The sequence below is a fragment of the Otolemur garnettii genome, unplaced genomic scaffold (assembly GCF_000181295.1).
Source record: "Otolemur garnettii isolate 467f Iridium unplaced genomic scaffold, OtoGar3 scaffold00062, whole genome shotgun sequence".
Classification (NCBI taxonomy): Eukaryota; Metazoa; Chordata; class Mammalia; order Primates; family Galagidae; genus Otolemur; species Otolemur garnettii.
The window spans coordinates 612433-620401 of NW_003852457.1; the positions used below are offsets into that span (position 1 = coordinate 612433).

Here is a 7969-nt window from a genome sequence, read left to right on the forward strand (position 1 = left end):
GAGTAGTGTGTTGCCTCCAGGTGCAAGAGTCTGATATGCGGGTAGAATGTTTTCATTGTTTTTAGGGCCTCCTTACTGCCCTGTGGCCCAACACTTTCACCAACATGCAAGTTCCTTTCCTTCCCTGCCAGGCAAACAGGCAGATGGGAGAGGCAGGCAAGGCCTTCCTTGTTAGTAATTCTTGATTACTTTGATATGAATAGGGTAGCTGAGTCATTTAAACTCGACTCAACCTCTTTGTGTCTTACACCTAAAATAAGTAAGATAAGAAGGTAGTGCTTGTGGAATGTACGGTGTGTATTGGCGGTTCTCTTCTCGTTACAACGCGTCCACTTGCCTCTCTTGTTCGATCCTCTTTTGGAAGGCAGTGAATTTTTCCCTTGCATTTCTCTCTTCTTCAGTTTCGGCTTACTGAATTTATCAATCTCCGCCACATCAGATTTGTTAGACGTGGTTGTGGAGGAAGCAGAGCAAGGTGCAAGAACTAAAAGAGTCTGATTTGTGCAGGGGGTGGTGCCAAGGGCCTCTTTTTTTAAAGTTTAAAATGACCTTTACAATGTGTTTTTCCTCTAATACAGCAATACATGTTAATTGTAGAACACTTAAAAAATAACTGCTCGTCCCAAGAATGACCCCAGGTAGGATTTTAAAAGATCTTTTTAAGCTTTTTTTTCTTCCCTAATGAGCATTCGCAAATAATTTTTTGAGAATCAGAACTGGAAATAGAAGTATATAGATTGCAAAAATGTACCATTTCCAAGGGGAATGGAGCACTCCCACACTCCGCTTATTTGAAAAATATATATTATGTAATCACCTTCAGCTTAAAAAAGAAAAAATTGCCAGCCTATAACACCTCTTGCCTAAAATACTATTGTCTTAAATTATGACAGTCATTTCCACTTGTTTATAGTTTTACTCCCTATTATGTATTTCTAAATATTAGGATTAATTTTTGCTTAGTTTTAAACTTTGTAGGAACGGCATTATACTATATCTATTCTTTTGTGACAGTTGATCTATGACATAGCTGACTTGGTTGAGCAGTGAGGAAGAGAGTAACTGGTGCCAAACCACTTGGGTCTCCGTGTGGGGGAAAAGCAGTAAAATGTGCTTCACTCTATAAGCAAAAGTTCGTTTCAAGTGGAATTTTAGACAATATGTAAAATATTTAAAAAACTAGTATAAGCAATGTTTAATAGAAATAGAATTTTCTAGAAGCCGAATTTAAAAAAAGCTGTTAAAATTAATATATTTTATTTGATCCAAGATGCTTTAATGTGCAACAAATATAAAGATTATTGGTATATATTATTTTGGGGGGTACTGAGTCTTAGCAATTTAATATGTATTTTACACCTACATCTCAGTTTGGGCTGGGTAACATTTTAGGTGTTCCTTAGCATGTGCCTAGTGGCTAGTCTGTTGGACAGCTCCGTTTTAGAGGATAATGGTGGGAATCTTCATATTATTATCTCTAGGCATTAAAAGCAGCCACAAAAGAAACAATGATGAATTGTGCTAAAATTAAGACATTGTATTCATGAAAAGACATTATTAGGAGAGTGAAGACTAACACTCTTTCTTTTCTGCGAGGTAAAGATCTGAGCATGTGAACTCTGGGAGTTGAGTGCATAGGGGTGGTGGGGGAACCAAGTGTGTGTTCGGTGACTTAAACCCAGAGTGGGAGAGGATATTGGCAACTTGTGGTTCTGACAGAGTTTGCGTCAAAAATACATAACACATCAAAAAGAAGAAGGCAGTCAACCTCATGGAAGGATGGACAAGAGACTTGACAGATGTAATAAAATATATCACCATGAGGACTTGTCTTTTCCTTCCTGTAATTCTGTTTTGCCTCTTATGTGTGTGCACCACTTAACAATGGGAAATGCCTTGTTAGGTAGTTTGTCGTGAACCTTATAGTGTGTACTTACACAAAACTAGACTGTATGGAGTAGCCTACATTTTAGGCTTATTTGTTTAGGCTGGGTTTGTTAGGCTACAAATCTGTACAGCATGTTACTGTAATAAATACCATAGGCAATTGTAACATACCACGATGGTAAGTATGTATAAACATGGAAAATGTACAATAAGAACATGGCATAAAAGATACAAAATGGTACGCCTGTATAGGAGACTTACCATGAATAAAGCTTGCAGAACTAGAAATTGTTCTGAGTGGTAGTGAACGTGAAGGCCTAGAACATTACTGTACACTACTCTAAACTTTTTATCACTGTACATGCAGCCTACACTAAATTTATACAAAATTTTTTGTTCAGTAGTAAATTATTAACCTTAGCTTACTCTAAATTTCTAAGCTTTTAAATTTTTTATTACTTTTTGACTCTTTTGTTATAACACTTAGCTTGAAACACAAAAATTGTACAGGTGTACAAAATTATTTTCTTTATATCCTTATTCTATAAGCTTTTCTCTATTTAAAAATTTCTTATTTTTTCCTTTTTAAATCTTTTTTTTTTTTTTTTTTTGGACAGAGTCTTACTTTGTCGCCTTCAGTAGTTAGAGCTCACACCAGCCTCTAACTCTTTGGCTCAAGTGATTCTCTTGTCTCAGCCTCCGGAGTAGCTGGGACTATAGGCACCTGCCACAACACCTGGCTATTTTTAGAGACGAGGCCTTACTCTTGCTCAGGCTGATCTTGAACCTGTGAGCTCAGGCAATTCACCTGCCTTGGCCTCCCAGAGTGCTAGGATTACAGGCATGAGCCACCGTGCCCGGCTTCTTTTTTAAACTTTTTTATTAAAACTGAAACATAACCACACATTAGCCCAGGCCCACACAGGGTCAGGATCTTCCATATCACTGACTCCACACCCAGATCTTGCCCCACTCGAAGGTCTGCATGGGTAGTAACATTGCATAGAGCTGCCATCTCCTGTGACAGCAATGTTTTCCTCCAGATGTTTTTTGGAGGGCCTGTTAGAGGCTGCTTTACAGTTAGCTATTTTTTTTCCAAGTAGAAGATGTACACTCTAAATGATAAATATCTAAAATAATAAAAAATATGAATACATAAACTGGTACATTTTTCATTTGCAAGTAAAGTGTACTGCACATAATTGCATGTAATTGTATGTACAACACTTTCACACAACTGGTAGCGCCTAGGTTTACACCAGCATCACCCTAAATGTGAATGATGATGTGCTGTTTCTTCTAAGTTGCTTCCCCCCCTCCCTTTTCTTGCTTTGGTCTCTATCTTCTGTGTTAGGGGCTTGTCTCATGTGTCTAGTATTATTTACTTGTGGTGAATCAAAAATTCTTTGGAAGCTTTAAACAGGCGGATGGGGCCTTTTGACTTCAATTTTGCATCAAGATATTCTGGGCAGGCCATTTGTTGGGGAATCCCCAGTGTTGGTATCTTTAGGTCTTTACTCTTAGGCTGGTCAGATTCCCCAAGAACATTCTAACACACACTATCCTGCAAGGTAAAGATCTGAGCACATGAGCTCTGGGAGTTGAGGGGTGGGGGAGCCAGAGTGTGTGTTCAGTGACTTAAACCCACCTCTGTTGGGTTGACTTTAGTCCAGAGATGCTCTGCTTTTTCTAGAGAATGACCCCCTAGTCTTCTGAGTTGGGGAGTCACTTAAAGGCATGGCGCTGTAGCTGACATGTAGCCAGTCTTCACCGAGTGCTCCATCTTCCATTACACCTCTGTCTTCCCCACCCTGTTCTGTCTGTGCCTGGTGCTGCTGGTTCTGACCCTGTGGTCCACGATACTGTAGAAGTGCTTCTGTGTGTCTTTGGCTGCTGCCTTAAGGTTGGGATGTCTTGGGCCTGTTGAGTCAGATGCTGGACTTCAAATCTTTAATAGTTTCTGTTTCCTCCCAGGTTTTTTCTTTTTTCCTGTTTATTTTTGTTTCTGTCTTCTGTGTTAGAGGTTTTCCTTATAGCTTCAAAAACTTTTCTTTTTCTCTTTTGTTTTCAGTTCTTTCTGTCTTGTGTTTGCTTTTTAATTTTTTAATCTTTTTTTATTTCTCTTGATTATAATTGTAATGGGAGAGAGTGAAATGGATATCTGTATTGTTTGCCATTTAACCCTGAACTTTTACTGGCTGACTTTATGCCAGATTAATTTATGCTTGTTAATGTTTTAATGTTTTTTAGTTATTTCATATGCATTTTCTTCAAGTAAAATGTGGGTTTGAAGAGAGGGCTTTGACAAATGTTTTTATTCCTCATTCGAGGTCTGGCACAATATGTGGTAGGCAGTGAAAAAGTTGGTTGTAAGGGGCAAGTATGGTAGAGCTTTGAAAAAGCAGTGAACTAAGGTGGGCACATATCTGCATTCTGTCTTTTCTTTCAGGTTCTCTTTGGTATGGAAAGAGGAAAGAGAAAACAGGAGTATTTTTTTAAATAGTCATTTGATTTCTTCATAGTGTTATTTCGGCCTTCTGAACTGTGAGTATCATTCTCTTGCTACACTTTCGTCTTGGTTTCTTTTTATTTTTTTCTTTGACTTAGGATCTCTGATAATATAGTAGAAACAAACAAAAGGTAGTTAATTTTGCAGAGGTAGATGAGGGATGAAATATAAATTTAGTGTCTACCATGTGTATGCTTTATATATTTTTTCTGAGATAGGCAGTATAATGATAGTTATTTAATGTATGCTTAGAATAATGTCTGGTACGTTATAAATATTCTAAGCGTTACTGATTAAGTCCTCACAATAACCTTATGAGTAAGGTTTACTATTCTCCTTTATTTTGTGTTTGTATAAACTGAAAATACAGAGAGGTTAAAAGTAACTAAGTTAGTAAGTGATAAAACTGGGATTTAGACCCCATCTCAGAGTATGTGCTCTGTACTAACACACATGTAGCAGTTCTCCTGCTCTCAGCCTCATTCTGCATTTTTTCAGTTTCAGTTACTTGAGGGCAATTGTGATGTGAAAATATTAAAAGGAAAATTCTAAATTGTGCACTGTTCTGGGTAGCCTGATGAAATCTCATGCCATTGCAGTCTGTCCCGTCACTGATGTGAATCAGATTCTCCAAGAAGCAGTGCGTCCAGTGCATCCGTGCTGCTTCTGCTACCTGTCAGCTGTTCATCGTCAGTTAGTAGCCAGACCAGCTGTCACAGAATGGCAGCTTGTGTTCAAGTAACCCCTGTTTTACTTAATAGTGGCCCCCAAATACAAAAGTTGTGATACTAGCATATTGTAATTGTTCTATTTTATTAATTACTGTTGTGAATCTCATATTGTGCCTAATTTATAAATTAAACTTTATCAGAGGAATGTTATGTATAGGAACAAATGAATACATGTACATAGGGTTCAGTTCTACCCTGGTTTCAGGTATCCACTGTCAGATCTTGGACCATAGATAAAGGGGAACTGCTGTGTCTTATTTTCTTGGGCTCTGGATTCAGATATTGATTTAGCTACTTACTTATTGAAACCTTATTTTCTTATCTAACAAAAAGTATTGTAGAATTTCCCTCATGTAATTGGCATGAAGATTCTGTGAGATATGTACAATATGTTCAACACTCAAAATTAGCTGTTATTCAGGACTGTTTTTCCCATTTTAAGGAGAGAAAAACTGAACCCTAGAGAGATTCTGTGATTTGTAATTTAGTAATGTATGGATTTTGGTGCATGTTCCATAGTTGGGGAATTACGGAATTCAGAGTCAGCATTCAGTTGTCTTATTTCCAAAGGCTATTTATTTTTTATGGGTCTTGGTGGTAAATTAAGGAGAGATAGGTTGATAGAACATTCATAAATCTCTCTTAGGGTTTTAGCATTGGTGAGCATTTTGTTTTAGTAATATGTTGCATAGTAAATGTCCCAGGAACTTGGGTGTCATGGGGTCAGATTTCATGATCATTTATAACTGCAGTATAGTGAATTTAACTTTAGCAAGTGTCTGTGGAGTAAGGACCCGGGATTGTTATTCTCTGTACATAAGAGCGTCGGTTCACTTCTTTCTTTGTTTTTCTTTGTCCTCCAAATCCACTTACATTTTGACTTCTGTTTCTAGGTAAGGGAAGTTATGTTAAACAGTTTTAAATTCTTAAGCAAGGCCTAGAAGTTGCTCCTGTTTTTCCAATACCCATTTCTTTATGGCAGCGGTTCTCGACCCACAGTAACTGTATTAAAGGGTTGCGGCATTAGGAAGGTTGAGAACCACAGCTTTATGGGCTAAGAGAGAGGAGCCTGCCCTGCCCTGTGCTGTGCCAAGTGTGATTATGTTATAGTTGTGAAAAAGTCCTGAAGGTATTCACATGCCTTTTTTATCCTGGCCCCAGGCTATTGTATCTTTCTTCCTATAACAGTTTATTCTGTTTATTTGGGTGTTCTTCTGTTTCTGAGTGTCCTTGAGGGCAGTTTTTAAAAATTTTGTCTCTCCTTAGCACATAAGTAATTTTCACTTTATGCTGAAGGAGGAATATTTAATGCTTGTCACAAAATAAGTTTTCTTAGTAGAACTGAGCAAGAGAGAGAATATCAAATGCAGTTTTTCAGCAATATTAGCTACAAAAATATTTCCCCTGGAGGGGAAAAAAAAGCCAGGGTATCACCCTACCAGACTTTCAACTCCACTATAAGGCCATAGAGATCAAAATAGCATGGTATGGGCACAAAAACAAGAGACATTGATATTTGGAACCAAATAGAAAATGATGAGATGAAACTAATGAAACTAATCATCTTACAGCTGATGTTTGATAAACCAAACAAGAACATACACTGGGGAAAAGAATCCCCATTCAATAAACTGTGTTGGGAGGACTGGGTAATCACATGTAAAAGACTGAAACTGGACTTGCACCTCTCACCACTTATAAAAACTGAATCAAGATGGATAAAAGATTTAAATCCGAGGCATGAAACAATAAAAATCCTCAAAGAAAGTGTGGGAAAAACACTCAAATATTGGCCTGGGGAAAAATTTTATGAAGAAGACTTCTATGACAACTGCAACAACAAAAATAAATGGGACTTAATTAAACTGAAAAGCTTCTGTACAGCTAAGGAGACAACAACCAAAGCAAATAGACAACCTACACAATGGGAAAGGATATTTGCATATTATGAATCAGACAAAAGCTTGGTAACTAGGATCTATAGAGAACTCAAAGTAATCAACAAACCCCCCCCCAGCAATCCTATGTATCACTAGGCAAGAGACATGAATAGAACCTTCCCTAAAGAAAACAGACAAATAGCTAACAAACATATGAAAAAATGTTTATTGTCCCTAATCATCAGTGAAATGCAAATCAAAACTATCCTGAGATATCACTTAACCCCAGTAAGAATGGCCCACAAAACAAAGTCTCAAAACTGCAGATGCTGGCATGGATGTGTAGAGAAAGGAACACTTTTACACTGCTGGTGGGACTGCAAACTAATACTACCTTTTTTGGAAGGAAGTATGGAGACTCCTCAAAGAACTCAAATTAGACCTCCCATTTGATCCTGCAATCCCATTACTGGCCAGCTACCCAGAATTAAAAAAAAAAACTCCTTTTATCATAAGGACATTTGCACTAGAATGTTTATTGCAGCTCAATTTATAATCACCAAAATATGGAAGCAACCTAACTGCCCACCAACCCAGGAATGGATTAACAAACTGTGGTATATGTATACCATGGAATACTCTTCACCACTAAAAATGATGGAGCCTTTACATCTTTTGTATTAACCTGGATGGAAGTGGAACACATTCTTCTTAATAAAGCATCACAAGAATGGAGAAGCAAGAATCCAATGTATTCAAGTCTAATATGATGGCACCAGATGAGCTAATACAAAGGGGGGAATAGAGGAATGAGCAAGTGGGGAGAGGGGAGGAAGGAAGAAGATGGAGGGGGTCATGGTGTTTGGCACACCTCTTGGGGGCAGGACACAATTATAAGAGAGACTTTAACAAATGCAATTAGTGTAATCTAATTCTTTGTACCCTCAATGAATCCCAAACAA

General features: G+C 37.7%; 1 protein-coding gene across 4 annotated transcripts in view; it reads left to right on the plus strand.

Annotated features, from left to right (window-relative positions):
* PTK2 (protein tyrosine kinase 2) overlaps positions 1-7969 on the plus strand; it is a 325228-nt gene that overhangs the window by 41565 nt on the left and 275694 nt on the right. Inside the window, exon 1 of one of the 4 annotated variants that reach the window (XM_012807026.2) lies at positions 4167-4431. The exons of the other annotated variants lie outside the window; for them this stretch is intronic. The gene's annotated coding sequence lies outside the window, so the exon portion shown is untranslated. Of the gene's footprint in view, positions 1-4166; positions 4432-7969 lie in introns of those variants that run through there. 4 annotated transcript variants of the gene reach the window in all.